Source organism: Hypanus sabinus, chromosome 22, assembly GCF_030144855.1.
Source record: "Hypanus sabinus isolate sHypSab1 chromosome 22, sHypSab1.hap1, whole genome shotgun sequence".
NCBI lineage: Eukaryota > Metazoa > Chordata > Chondrichthyes > Myliobatiformes > Dasyatidae > Hypanus > Hypanus sabinus.
The window spans coordinates 2,043,124-2,058,518 of record NC_082727.1 but is presented as its reverse complement, the minus strand read 5'-3'; positions in this window follow the sequence as shown (position 1 = coordinate 2,058,518).

Here is a 15,395-nt window from a genome sequence, read left to right as displayed (position 1 = left end):
AAACCTCATTTGTGTTTATCAAACGCTGTGGTTTTACAGGTGTTTCAGTATGTTGCATACAAGCATCTGGGACTGCTTCCTTTTCTTTCCTTTTCATTCGGACACAGTTAGCTATTACGTGACCAGGTTTCTTACAATAATTACAAATGGGACCAAATTGTCTTTCCTTCAAAGGTTTTCCTTCTTCTTTACCTTTCTCACAAACTTCTGATTTAATTTCTGATTTACTTTGATTCACTATGTTATTTTTCCTTTTAAAAGTTCTACCCTGAGAAAATTTATTCTCATGAATTAAAGCATACTCATCAGCTAATTTAGCAGAGTCCTGCAATGTAGCAGTGTCTCTCTCATTTAAGTATGTCCTTATCTCATCAGGGATGCTTCTTTTAAATTCTTCCATTAAAATCAACTCTTTCAATTTATTATAGTCCCCATTTACATTTTTAGAGGAAACCCATCTCTCAAAACACAGCTTTATCATAGGCAAATTCCACATACGTTTTAACCATATAACCATATAACCATATAACAATCACAGCACAGAAACAGGCCATCTTGGTCCTCTTAGTCCATGCCGAACTCTTAATCTTACCTAGTCTCACCTACCCGCACTCAGCCCATAACCCTCCACTCCTTTCCTGTCCATATACCTATCCAATTTTACCTTAAATGACACAACTGAACTGGCCTCTACTACTTCTACAGGAAGCTCATTCCACACAGCTATCACTCTCTGAGTAAAGAAATACCCCCTCGTGTTTCCCTTAAACTTCTGCCCCCTAACACTCAAATCATGTCCTCTCATTTGAATCTCCCCTATTCTCAATGGAAACAGCCTATTCACGTCAACTCTATCTATCCCTCTCAAAATTTTAAATACCTCGATCAAATCCCCCCTCAACCTTCTATGCTCCAATGAATAGAGACCTAACTTGTTCAACCTTTCTCTGTAACTTAAGTGCTGAAACCCAGGTAACATCCTAGTAAATCGTCTCTGCACTCTCTCTAATTTATTGATATCTTTCCTATAATTCGGTGACCAGAACTGCACACAATATTCTAAATTTGGCCTTTCTCCCCAGATTTCTTCAAATTTCTGAATCTTTCCCTATAAGCTTCTGGGACCAACTCATATGCACTCAATATTTGCTGCTTCACAATATCATAACCAAGTGCTTGCTCAGCAGTTAAAGCTGTATAAACCTGTTGTGCTTTTCCTTTAATTACACTCTGCAACAACACTGACCATTTCTCTTTCAACCACTCTGAAATCAAAGCAATAGTTTCAAAATGTTGGAAATATTTTTCTACTTCTGTTTCACTAAATGGAGGGACCAAATTCATTTCCCGACTAACAACAAACAGTTTTTTAGAAACAGGAGACTGATTCTCGGATCTTAATTCCGCCATCTTAAATTCAAATTCCCTCTTATTATTTTCAGCTTCTAATCGACTTAGTTCCAAGTGAGCTTCTAATTCCTTCTGTTTTAATTCAGCTTCTATTTTCAGTTTTTCTAGTGCTACTCATTCCAACTGTAACTGAATCGCTGCTTTACTCACAGAAAACCAATCTAAAATCGATACATCGAAAACACCCAACTCTACAAAATATTCTATGATTTTTCTATGAATTACAGGCTTTGTTGCATCTTTCGAAATATCTTTAAGTTCCAATTTGCCAGCAATCTCCAATACATCACCCTTTTTCGCCTTTGCTAGTAACTCTGCATTTGGCGAAGCTAGGAATTCATCAACATCCATTGTTGCTGAATATCACTCATAAGCCAATCAAACAAAAGAATTGAGTCTTCCCTGTTTCCAAAACATCAATCAAAAATTAAACAAGCCTTTAAACTCAAAAATGGATTCACATCTCACGAGCTCCCATTTGTCACAAATCAGCAACAATGAATATATAATTGAGGCAGGATTTTAATAGCAAATAAACATTTGTAAACTGTAAACACTGTAAAAAAAACCCTGAAAGTAAACGAACGACTAACTTAACCATAAGTCAGCTGCTGTGCAGCAGCTTAAACAGTTCTTAAAGCGGTAATGCAAAAACAGTTCTTAAAGTAGTAATGTGAAGGTCCAAAATTTTACACAGTCAGTTAAAAGGAGAGACTTCTTGAAAGGTGTTAAATTCTCTTTCATCGCGTTATTGCTGATCCCAGCTGCAGTATGCTTCTCCCAGAGGATTTACGATCAAAGGAAATAAACAGCTTAAAAGGCACTGACCTTTCTTTGGCAAAACTTTGTATCCAACTCACTGCTCTTTTTTGGCAAAGCAGGAATTATCATGGACACAAGTTACTACTTCCTCATTGCGAAGATTAAACAGAGGTCGAATCTGTTTCACAGTTGACATTCACTTTCCAAATCCTTTAGTATGTCCAAACTCTGACGAATCTTCACCCTCCACTGACTTTACTGGTAGTATTGTAACGAAACTGCCGGCAATAACCCTTGAGACTTAAGGCAGAAATTAAAGCTCCACTTAAAAATAAACCTGCGTCATAACATCGGAATATCCAGCAACATGGAATCACTAGTGAAATCATCCACCAACTGCCCTGCATCACAGGGAGGGGTTCTCCTTTTATACCTTGTTGAAAAAAACTATCACATGAACTCTCACTGGTGGGAAAATGTTGTCACTCCCACATCACAAGACCATTACCTCATCTCCAGTACAGCCTCAACTGCATCACGGTCACATGACAGGTACAAGATACCCACGAGTATGTAACATTGTATAAAACCTGTCTGATTGTTATGTATCAGTATGGGTAGAAACTCCTCTAATCGTTTGGCCATAATGGAGGTAAATAATCTATAATCTACATTAAGAAAGGATATTGGTCTAAATGACCCACATTCCATTTTATCCTTGCCTTCTTTCGGTATAGCTGAGATTATCGCTTCCTTCCAACTGGGTGGTGTCTGTACCTTTTTAGAGCCCAGTTCAGTGTGGGGAGTAAAACAAGAATTAACTCATTTTTAAATTCTTTGTACCATTCTGCCGTATACCCATCTGATCCTGGTGACTTGCTTAATTTAAGCCTACTAATTGCAGCTTTTAATTCAACTTCAGTTATGACTGCTGAGTCATCGTTCTATTTTGTTCTTCGCTTAAAGTGGGTAACTCTAGAGAATTCAAGAAGGTGTCAATTTGGGTTTTGCTTCCCCCTGGAACTTTGGAATATAGAGTTTTATAAAATACTTCAAAAGCTTCTCAAATTTCATTTCACTTATTTTTTATCATTTTCATTCTTTAGTCCCCAATTCTATGAATTGTATTTTCTGCTATCTTGTCTTTTCAGTTTCCACGCCAGTATTTTCATAGATTTTGATCCACTTTCATAATGTCTCTGCTTCAGAAACATGAAATTTTTCCTGATTTCTTGCGTAGCCAAACTATTAATTTCATTCCTAATTCTTTTAATTTCCCCTAATGTATCCTGTGGCAAATTATGGTGACATAGGAACTTTGATAATAAATTGACTTTGAACTTTGAATAGCTTGGATGATAGTTTTACAAGGATGAAGTCAGAAGTATATCAGTGTAGCTAAGGCAGTCTTAGCAAAAGATCACTTCTGTACTGTTTCTGAAGATTTTACAGTTTTCCTCAAATGCATTATCCATTATTGGGCATAATACTCCAGTTATGGCTGGGCCAGTGTTTTATGTACTGATGCACTTTTTCAACAGCACCATTTATTTTGTAAGTTGAGCTTGATAGCCACAGATAGATTAGACGTTACTTTCTGAACTCTAGAAGTATTAAATATTGAGTGGTTTTCTATAATGGGAAATTCTTTTTTCTTCCTTGGAGGTACATACAATCTGAACATGAATGGAGGTTGACTGCTAGTGCTACAGACAATGGTATAACATTATAAAGTAAATAACTCACTCTACTGTCACAAAGTCAGCTTCAGAAAGAATAGTTAGAAAACAGGCATTTTCATCAAAGAATGGAAACTAATTTTATTTTACTGATTTTTTTTATTGTATCCAAACACAATTGTTTTTTTGAGTCATCTGATAGTGGCTAATTTCTCAGCTTTGTTTGGTTGTGTGGAGTGCAGCATAGAAAAATGAGTAATTTCAAGTTTTAAGTGTTTTTTTTTGTAATTTTCTCTTATCCTCTGCTGAAGATGGAAAATTGCATTAAAGTCACATTTTGAGAGGAATAATGGATCTTTCCCCTTTCTTGAAGAATATGTGGACTCTTTCTCATTGGAATGAGAAAGGCAAAATTGCAAGCTATTAAAATAACACCCCTTACAGATGAATTAAAGGCAATCTTAACAAAAGTTTCATTGAAAGAATCTGACACCATGTCTGTAAACCTTGCAAGATTTTCCTTTTTACATGTGCTGTACATGTGATAAATAAATCTGAATCTAAATCTGAGTCTGAACATTATCCTTGAAATTGCTTGGAATGAAACAAAGAATTCTAGATATTGTAAGGTTTTATTTTTGAAATATAAAAGAGGTCTGATGAATTTTACAGGCAAGTACATTGCTATGTTTTTATGAGGTAGTTTTCTTTGACCTTTAAGAATGAAAGTATGAAGATAACAGTTCTCTAGAAATCAATTTGCCCTGAAACTGGATCGTTAATTTGCTATGTTATGATCCCAGCCCCCTCCTTTGTGAGAATCGCAAGAGCACCCATTGAAGGGGGGTCAGTAGACCCAGGAAGTGGGAGAGAGAGAGACGTGCTGAATAGACACAGGAAGTGGGAGAGAGAGAAACGTGCCGAATAGCACGTTCCACCGGGATGCAAAATAAGGCGACAGTGACTATTGTCTCATGGAGACCACGTGAAAAGCCCTCAGGCAAAGTGGGCTGGTTGAGAGAGAGATTGCATCATCCCAACCTGATTGACACCTGTGACCTCGTGAGGAAGTATAAAGGAGGGTCTAAGGGGGACCTCCCCTTCAAGGAGACACGAGAGTGATCCTGCCGTAGTGGGAAGCCATTTTGAAGGAAGCCATGTGCGTTAGATTCCGGGATTGGAATTTGTGGCTGGAATCATGTAAAACCGCTTTTAACTAACATCGGGGAGGGAGAACCAATGCTCCCCCGATTCAACGGAAGCTTCATAAAGACCCGGCAAGTTTTTCCTCTTCTCCCCAATCTCTCTCTCTCTGTCGCACCACGTGAAACCCAGCGATTCCCAAAAGGCTGAAGCCTGCAGACTTCTGAGTATTTCTAAATATATTTCCAACGGACAATATATTATCCCCTAGACAACAGTAGAGCTCACTTCTTAATGATGATTATTACTATACCCGCGCTTTAGATTGAGTATTGATGACATGCATTATCTGAATGTTTGTATTAACCTTACTTTTGTGTCCCTTTATAAATAAAAACGTTTGAAAATAGTGACATCAGACTTCAACGGACCTCTCTATCTTTGCTGGTAAGTTATCCAGTTACGGGATACGTAACTGCTAAGATATAACTGAGTTTAATGCTAACACCTAATTGGGTTCCCCTGAAGAATAATTCCTACCTCAGCCTAAATAAAGTTTGAATTTGAATGCTCAGAGGTGGAAAGTGTGAGCAGTTTCAAGTTTCTAGGCGTTGACATTTCAGTGGATCTATCCTGGGCCCTCCATATTGATGCAGTCATGAACAAGGCATGCCAGTGGTTATAATTCATTATGAGTTTGAGGATATTTACATAGAACATAGAATAGTACGACACATTACAGGCCCTTCGGCCCACAACGTTGTGCCGACTCTCAAACCCTGCCTCTCATATAACCTTAAATTCCTCCTGTCTAATAGTCTCTTAAACTTCACTAGTGTATCTGCCTCCATCACTGACTCAGGCAGTGCATTCCACGCACCAACCACTCTCTGAGTGAAAAACCTTCCTCTAATATCCCCCTTGAACTTCCCTCCCCTTACCTTAAAGCCATGTCCTCTTGAACTGAGCAGTGGTGCTCTGGGGAAGAGGCACTAGCTGTCCACTCTGTCTATTCCTCTTAATATCTTGTACATATTTGTTATGGCATTAAGACTTTAGCAAATTTCTATTTGATATGTCAAGAAGAGCAAGCATTCTGACTGGTTGTGTCACCATCTGGTGAGGATTGTCAGTGGCATTGTAGACTCAGCCTGCTCTATCACAGGAATAAGCCTTTGCTCTATTGATGACATCTTCCAAAGGTGTTGTCTTAGGAACACAGTATCTTCATATGACTACCAGGAGCCTGAAGACCCACACTTAATGCTTTAGGAACAGCCCTTTCCCTTTGACCATAAGACCATAAGGCAAAGGAGCAGAATTATGACATTCAGCCCATCCAGTCTGCTCTGCTATTCCATCATGGCTGATCCCAATTCCCACTCAACCCCATACACCTGCCTTCTCACCATATCCTTTGAAGCCTTGACTGATCAGGAAACTAAAAGCTTCTGCCTTAAATATAAGTACTAACTTGGCCTCCACCACAGTCTATGGCAGAATGTTCTACAGATTCACTTCTCTCTAGCTAAAGAATTTCCTCCTTACCTCCTTTCTGAAAGGTCACCCCTCTCTTTGAGGCTGTGCCCTCTAGTGATATCTCGCCATCGGAAACATCCTCTCCACATCCACGCTATCTTGTCCTTTCCATATTTGGTAGGTTTCAATGAGATCCCCCCCCACATTCTTCTAAATTCCAGTGAGTACAGGCCAAAAGCTGCCAAATGCTCCTCATATGTTAACCCCTTCATTCCCAGAATCATCCTCATGAACCTCCTCTGGACCCTGTCCAATGACAACGCATCCTTTCTGAGATATGGGGCCCAAAACTGTTGCAAATACTCCAAGTGTGGCCTGACTAGGGTCTTATAAAGCCCCAGCATTATCTCCTTGCTTTTATATTCTATTCCCCTTGAAATAAATTGCCAACATTGCAACATTGCAGTAATTTACAGGCTCAACCTGTAAATTAACCTTCCAGGAGTCTTGCACAAGGACTCCTAGGTCCCTCTGTAACTCTGATGTTTGAATCTTCTCCCCATTTAGATAATAGTCCACACTATTGTTCCTTTTACCAAAATGCAATATTATACATTTCCCAACACTATATTCCATCTGCCACTTTTTTGCCCATTCTTCCAATTTGCCTAAGTCCTGCTGCAATCACATTGCTTCCTCAGCACTACCTACCCTTCAACCTATCTTCATATCATCCGCCACAAACTTTGCCACAAAGCCACTGCCTATCCAAATCATTGACAAACAATGTGAAAAGTAGCGGTACTAGTACTGACCCCTGACGAACACCACAAGTCACTGGCAGCCGACCAGAAAACACCTCTTTTATTCCCACTCACTGCCCCCTGGCTGTCAGCCATTTCACTACTCATAATGTGCCTGTAACGCTATAGGATTTTATTTTGTTAAAAAGCTTCATGTCCGGCACCTTATCAAATGCCTTCTGAAAGTCAAATGTTTCAATGGCTCATAAATTCTTCAACACCATAAGACCATATGATGTAGGAGCAGAATTAGGCTATTTGGCTGATTGAATCTGCTCTGCCATTCAACCATGGCTGATTCTTTCTTCCCTCTCCTCAACCCCATTCCCTGGCCTTCTCCCTGTAACTTTTCATGCCGTATACAGTCAACAACCTATTAATCTCTGCCTTAAATGCACCCAATGATCTGGCCTCCACAGCTGTCTGTGATAACAAATTCCACAAATTCACCACCCTCTGTCAAAAAAATCTCTCCGGATTTGAAAGGATGCCCCTCTATCCTGAGGCTGTTTCCTCTTGTCCTAAACTCTCCCATCATGGGTAACTTCCTTTCCACATCAACTCTGTCTAGGCCTTTCAACATTCAAAAGGTTTCAATGAGGTCCCCCCTCATCCTTCTAAATTCCAGTGACTACAGCCCAGAACCATCAGATGTTCCTGATATGATTAACCCTTTCAGTCCTGGAATCATCCTTGTGAACATCCTCTGCAACTTCTCCAATGCCAGCACATCTTCTCATAGATGAGGGGCCGAAAACTGTTCACAATACTCAAGGTGAAGCCTCACCAGTGCCATTTAAAGCATCCTTTCTCTTGTATTGTAGATATAATGAAATGAATGCTAACATGGTACTTGCCTGCCTCATTTCCAACCATGCATTTTCCAACATTGTATTTCATTTGCTGCCTTCTTGCCCGTTCTCCTAATCTGTCTAAGTCCGTCTGCATCCTACTTGTTTCATTAATCCATCAGCAAGGGGTAGCACCTTTTTAGCCCCTCATTCATGGTTATGAGAAGCCATGCGAGCAGGTGGTGGATGATCGTATGAGCAGCTGGTGCAAATCACAAGTCCCGGTTATGTGACCACTGATGCCAGGCAGGCAATCTCTGAAGAGTATTGATAATGCCTAGGGTCACCCATCGTGCAAGGGCACTGCACAGAAAAAGGCAATGGCAAGTTGCGTCTGTAGAAAAAATTGTCAGAGCAGTTGTGGTCATGGGCACATAATGATGTTTTTTTCTGGATAACATACAACAGAAGAGATTCATGGGAGGAACATTGAACATATGGATTTAAAAGATGGGAGAAATAATTTAGAAGTGGTAATTGTGAGCATCTGTGCTTCTTCCCTGGAGCATTGTGAATGGGAGAAGAATTGAAGTGCAAACTCTGAGATCATGTCCACTGAGACCACAGCAAGCAGGAAGCCTGATTTTGTGATGATATAATGGCTATGGTTTCTTCTCCGGTATGACAAAAAGATTGCTTTGTTTTCACTTGGCATCTCATTACCACATGATGCCAATTTCAGATAAATGTAAGGCACTGAATAATGATTGACAATGTGAAAAAATCAGTTTGATGTTACTCCATTAAATGATGGAATGTTTTAGAAACAAGGTTTTAGAAATACAGTCAAACTGCATTAATTACAAATGTATTCCAATTACATATAATAATTTAAATATGACCATTCTACAAGGGGTGATTGATAAGTTCATGGCCCAAGGAGTCAATTTTAGGAAACCTAGCATATTTATTTTTCAACATAGACCCCTCCTACATTTATGCACTTAGTCCAGTGGTCGTGGAGCATATGGATCCCTTCTTTGTAGAAGTTAACATCTTGGCCCTCCAGAAACTGGTCCACAGCAGCGGTGATTGAAAAGTTCATGGCCTAAGGTAGAAGGAAATGAGTTATACAGCTCTCATTACATGCACGTGCAGTTCAACTCTTTGAGTGGTTATGCAGAAAGTTTGAAGTTAGTAACTTTTGTGGTATTTCTGTTTCAGATAATTGAAAATTGCAAGTAAGCGCTGTCTGAGAAAATGGACAACATCAGCCTTCGTGCAGTCATCCACTACCTCGGTCTCAAGGGCTTATCACCCAATGAGGTCCATGAGGACATGGTGGCAACACTGGTCTAAGTGTGCTAGGTTTTCTAAAATTGACTTCTTCTACCTTAGGCCACAAACATATCAATCACCCCTCATGCTTCTATTAAATATTTTGAGATAAAATTTCAGAAATGAGTTGAAGAGACAGATAAAGTAAACATGACTGTCACAATAATGAACCTGGATACAGTTTGCCAAAATAAAAAAAGTGGTTTGTCCAAAATTTTTGAGAGCTTGAAAGACAGTATGAAATAACAGAATTCAGAAATGAATGTGGAAAGAGGGTTGATTACAGTAGCATAATATTGTTTTAATAGTGACACAGTAGAATATCATCTAATAGTCTCATAGTGTCACATATTGTCTCATAGTGATGCAGTGACACAGCATATATTTTCTCACAGTGACAGTGTAGAATATTGTCTCACAGTGTCACAGTATATGATATTGTCTCATAGTGATACAGTGTATAACATTGTTTCACAGTGACACAGTGTATGATATTATCTCACAGTGTCATACTGTATAATATTGTCTTATAGCGATGCAGTGTACAATTTTGTTTCATAGCTATGCAATGTACAATATTGTGTCATGGTGACACAGTGTTGTCTCATCGTGACAATGTGTGTAACATCATCTCATAATGAGATAATGTATTATTGCACTTGTGATTTGGGTTCAATTCTAACCTCTGACTCTGCTCCCTGAGCTGTCTCATGCTGTTCTCCCTGTGTCTATATGGTTTTCCCTCCCATATTCCAGTTTATTCCCACTTGCTACATTAAGTGACTTCTGTAAATTTCCAATAGCTTTTATGACCTTTGGAAGTGCGGAGTAGATGATCATGTTATAACCATATAACATATAACAATCACAGCACGAAAACAGGCCATCTCGGCCCTCCTAGTCCGTGCCGAACTCTTAATCTCACCTAGTCCCACCTACCCGCACTCAGCCCATAACCCTCCACTCCTTCCCTGTCCATATACCTATCCAATTTTACCTTAAATGACACAACTGAACTGGCCTCTACTACTTCTACAGGAAGCTCATTCCACACAGCTATCACTCTCTGAGTAAAGAAATACCCCCTCGTGTTTCCCTTAAACTTCTGCCCCCTAACTCTCAAATCATGTCCTCTCATTTGAATCTCCCCTACTCTCAATGGAAACAGCCTATTCACCTCAACTCTATCTATCCCTCTCAAAATTGTAAATACTTCGATCAAATCCCCCCTCAACCTTCTACGCTCCAATGAATAGAGACCTAACTTGTTCAACCTTTCTCTGTAACATAAGTGCTGAAACCCAGGTAACATCCTAGTAAATCGTCTCTGCACTCTCTCTAATTTATTGATATCTTTCCTATAATTCGGTGACCAGAACTGCACACAATATTCCAAATTTGGCCTTACCAATGCCTTGTACAATTTTAACATCACAATAGACAATAGACAATAGGTGCAATAGACCATTCGGCCCCTCGAGTCTGCAACGCAATTCTGAGATCATGGCTGATCATTCACTATCAATACCCAGTCCCTGCCTTGTCCCCATATCCCTTGATTCCCCTATCCATCAGAAATCTATCTAGCTCCTTCTTGAAAGCATCCAGAGAATTGGCCTCCACCGTCTTCCGAGGCAGTGCATTCCACACCTCCACAACTCTCTGGGAGAAGAAGCTCTTCCTCAACTCTGTTTTAAATAACTGACCTCTTATTCTCAATCCATGCCCCCTGGTACTGGACTCTCCCAACATCTGGAATATATTTCCTGCCTCAATCCTATCAAATCCTTTAATTATCTTAAACGTTTCAATCAGATCCCCTCTCAATCTCCTCAATTCCAGCGTGTACAAGCCCAATCTCTCCAATCTCTCTGCGTAAGACAGCCCTGCCATCCCAGGAATCAACCTAGTGAATCTACGCTGCACTTCCTCAATTTGCCAGAATGTCCTTCCTTAAACCTGGAGACCAAAACTGTACACAATATTCCAGGTGTGGTCTCACCAGGGCCCTGTACAAATGCAAAAGGACATCCTTGCTCTTGTACTCAATTCCCCTTGTAACAAAGGCCAACATTCCATTTGCCCTCTTCACTGCCTGTTGCACTTGCTCATTCACCTTCATTGACTGGTGAACTAGGACTCCTAGGTCTCTTTGCATTTCTCCCTTACCTAACTCTACACCATTCAGACAATACTCTGCCCTCTGGTTCCTGCTTCCAAAGTGGATAACTTCACATTTATTCACATTGAATGACATCTGCCAAGTATCTGCCCACTCACCCAGCCTATCCAAGTCTCCCTGTATTCTCCTAACGTCCTCTTCGCATGTCACACTGCCACCCAGTTTAGTATCGTCAGCAAACTTGCTGATATAGTTTTCAATGCCCTCATCTAAATTGTTGACATAAATCGTAAAGAGCTGTGGTCCCAATACAGAGCTCTGTGGTACCCCACTAGTCACCTCCAGCCAGTCCGAGAAACACTCATTCACTGCTACCCTTTGCTTTCTATCTGCCAACCAGTTTTCTATCCATGTTGAAACCCTGCCCCCAATGCCATGAGCTCTGATTTTACTCACCAATCTCCTACATCCCAACTTCTGTACTCAATGCTTTGATTTATAAAGGCCAGCGTTCCAAAAGCCTTCTTCACCACCCTATCTACATGAGACTCCACCTTCAGGGAACTATGCACTGTTATTCCTAGATCTCTCTGTTCCACTGCATTCCTCAATGCCCTACCATTTACCTTGTATGTTCTATTTGGATTATTCCTGCCAAAATGTTGAACCTCACACTTCTCAGCATTGAACTCCATCTGCCAACATTCAGCCCATTCTTCTAACCGGCATAAATCTCCCTGCAAGCTTTGATAACCCACCTCATTATCCACAACACCTCCTACCTTAGTATCATCGGCATACTTACTAATCCAATTTACCACCCCATCATCCAGATCATTTATGTATATTACAAACAACATTGGGCCCAAAACAGTTCCCTGAGGATCTAGTCACTAGTCGCTAGTCACCGGCCTCCATCCCGATAAACAATTATCCACCACTACTCTCTGGCAGCTCCCATCTAGCCACTGTTGAATCCATTTTATTACTCCAGCATTAATACCTAATGACTGAACCTTCTTAACTAACCTTCCATGTGGAACTTTGTCAAAGGCTTTGCTGAAGTCCATATAGACTACATCCACTGCCTTACCCTTGTCAACATTCCTCGTAACTTCTTCAAAAAATTCAATGAGGTTTGTCAAACATGACCTTCCACGCACAAATCCATGCTGGCTACTCCTAATCAGATCCTGTCTATCCAGATAATTATTAATACTATCTCTAAGAATACTTTCCATTAATTTACCCACCACTGATGTCAAACTGACAGGTCTATAATTGCTAGGCTTACTTCTAGAACCCTTTTTAAACGATCGAACCACATGAGCAATACGCCAATCCTCCGGCACAATCCCCGTTTCTAATGACATCTTAAAGATCTCCGTCAGAGCTCCTGCTATTTCTACTCAAACTTCCCTCAAGGTCCTGGGGAATATCCTGTCAGGACCCGGAGATTTATCCACTTTTAAATTTCTTAAAAGCCCCAGTACTTCCACCTCTTTAATTGTCATAGGTTCCATAACTTCCTTACTTGTTTCCCACACCTTACACAATTCAATATCCTTCTCCTTCGTGAATACCGAAGAGAAGAAATCGTTCAAAATCTCTCCCATCTCCCTCGGCCCCACACATAGCTGACCACTCTGATTCTCTAAGGGGCCAATTTTATCCCTCACTATCCTCTTGCTTTTAATATAACTGTAGAAACCAGGAAATATATTAGAAGGTAATAAGTTGGGGATAGTATTTGTCTGAAAGCTGCCAATATCTCAATTGTTTGAAATACCTGCTTGTGAGAGAATACAAATATATTTTGCCAAACTGGGTATGTCTACCCATTCTACTGGCTGCCTTCTGCATGGGCAATACTTGGTCTTTAATATTAGCAGATATTAATCTTTTGTAATTGGCCCATAATTTTATGAAATACATTGATTCCTGGAATCATTTGCACTTTGTATTCCTGTGAAGAATGTTTTTTGCACAGTAATCAGCAGTACAGGACAGTCTGATGGCAAGGGAAGGTAGCATCATAACATCAAGATATTGAAGTGTATGAGGATGGGGTGGAGAATTTCTTCATTATCTTGTCACCACTACTTGGGCTGGGTGCTGGACTGTGACCAATCACTGAATGGTGGCAAGATAAGTTGCTTCCTTTCCATTTAGGTTTGCACTCCAGTTTAAAAAAGCAGTACTTTCAGAAGTCTTTTGGAGATGAACTTCAATCAGTCACTGAGCGGGATATATTAGAAATGGCAATGAAAAATAAGGCAGGTGCAAGTGAAGCGGCCATTGTTGTAAGTGGTCCAGTGTTGGAGTGGCATTGGCTTGTCTGAGTTAGGTGAAGTTAGACTTGGGTGATGTAAGTATCTGGTAACTTTCTTTTTTTCACAATTTCATAGCTAAGTCTTCATCTGCCAGGACACAGTTAGTGTAGTGAGAATGGCTCCAGGGGCAGTGTTTTGTTACGTGTAGGAATTGTGGGAATTCTGGGACATGGAGCTTAGAAAAATAGATGGCTATGGGTAACCCGAGGTAACTTCTAAAGTAAGTACGTTTGACACAGCATTGTGGACTGAAGGGCCTGTATAGTGTTTCTACCTCCAGCCTCCCAGATAAACGCATCTGCACCAGATGATGCAAGCTATAGCTCTTTTGAGAACATATTAAGGAACTGGAACTCCAGCTCGATGACCTTTGACTCATACAGAAGAATGAAGGTGTAATAGATAGGAACTACAGGGGGATAGTCACCCAACCTTCCATGAAGGTGGTAACTGGGTGACTGTCAGAAGGAAGGGAAATGGGCAGCCAATCAGAATCAGAATCAGGTTTATTATCACTGGCATATATAATGACATTAGTTAACTTAGCAGTAGTAGTTCAATGCAATACATAATCTAGAAGAGAGGAAAAAATAATAAAATAATAATAATAGATAAATAAGTAAATCAATTACAGTATACATATTTTGAATAGATTAAAAAACATGCAAAAAAACAGAAATAATATATATTGAAAAAGAGAGGTAGTGTTTACGGGTTCAATATCCATTTTGGAATCCATTGAGTTTGCTCTTTTCCAGGCTCTTCCAATTAGTCCATTGGCCCTGCTTGGTCATTGAGATGGCCCTGGCATGTCACCCTGCCTCTTCCTGTCTTCTCACCTCCTCCACCATGAACCATCTCATCTGCACTGATGTTGTCTTGTGCCATTGAGGAGCTTTGGGACGAGCCCGAGCCTGGCTCTCCCAAGTTGGACTTGGCCAACCACATCCCTGAAGCGAAGAGCAGACTCGGCTCTCTGAATGGCTTCAGATGGGGTCCACTTCCTCCCCATTGCCACACGGGAGGCCACTGTTCGAATAACAGTATCTTCAGATTCAGTGAGGGTCATGACCAATTATGCTTTAGTGCATTTGAGTTCTTCCACAAGACTTGTAATTGGTAATTCCAATTTGCCGTTCCCATACAGTCCAACAGGACTTAAGCATCGTGGAAGTCCAAGCCACTGTTTCCCATGTGTGCTGATCACTCTCTCGAGCTTTTCCATCTTGTTGATGGGGATTTCAAGTCAAATCACGTCAAGTCACTTATATTGTCATTTCAACCATAACTGCTGGTATAGTACATAGTAAAAATGAGACAATGTTTTTCAGAACCATGGTATTACATGACACAGTACAAAAATTAGACTGAAACACGTAAAAAAAAAAACGGGGGGTTTCTGGTGATGTCATCGTCGAGAATGTCAGATTAAGTCACTAACTCCTCCGGAAAAATGCGTGTTAAGCCCTGTTAACCCATCAAATGTAGTATTTTTCAAAAAAATATTTGAACTGAAAAGAGGGTCAAGAATGGGG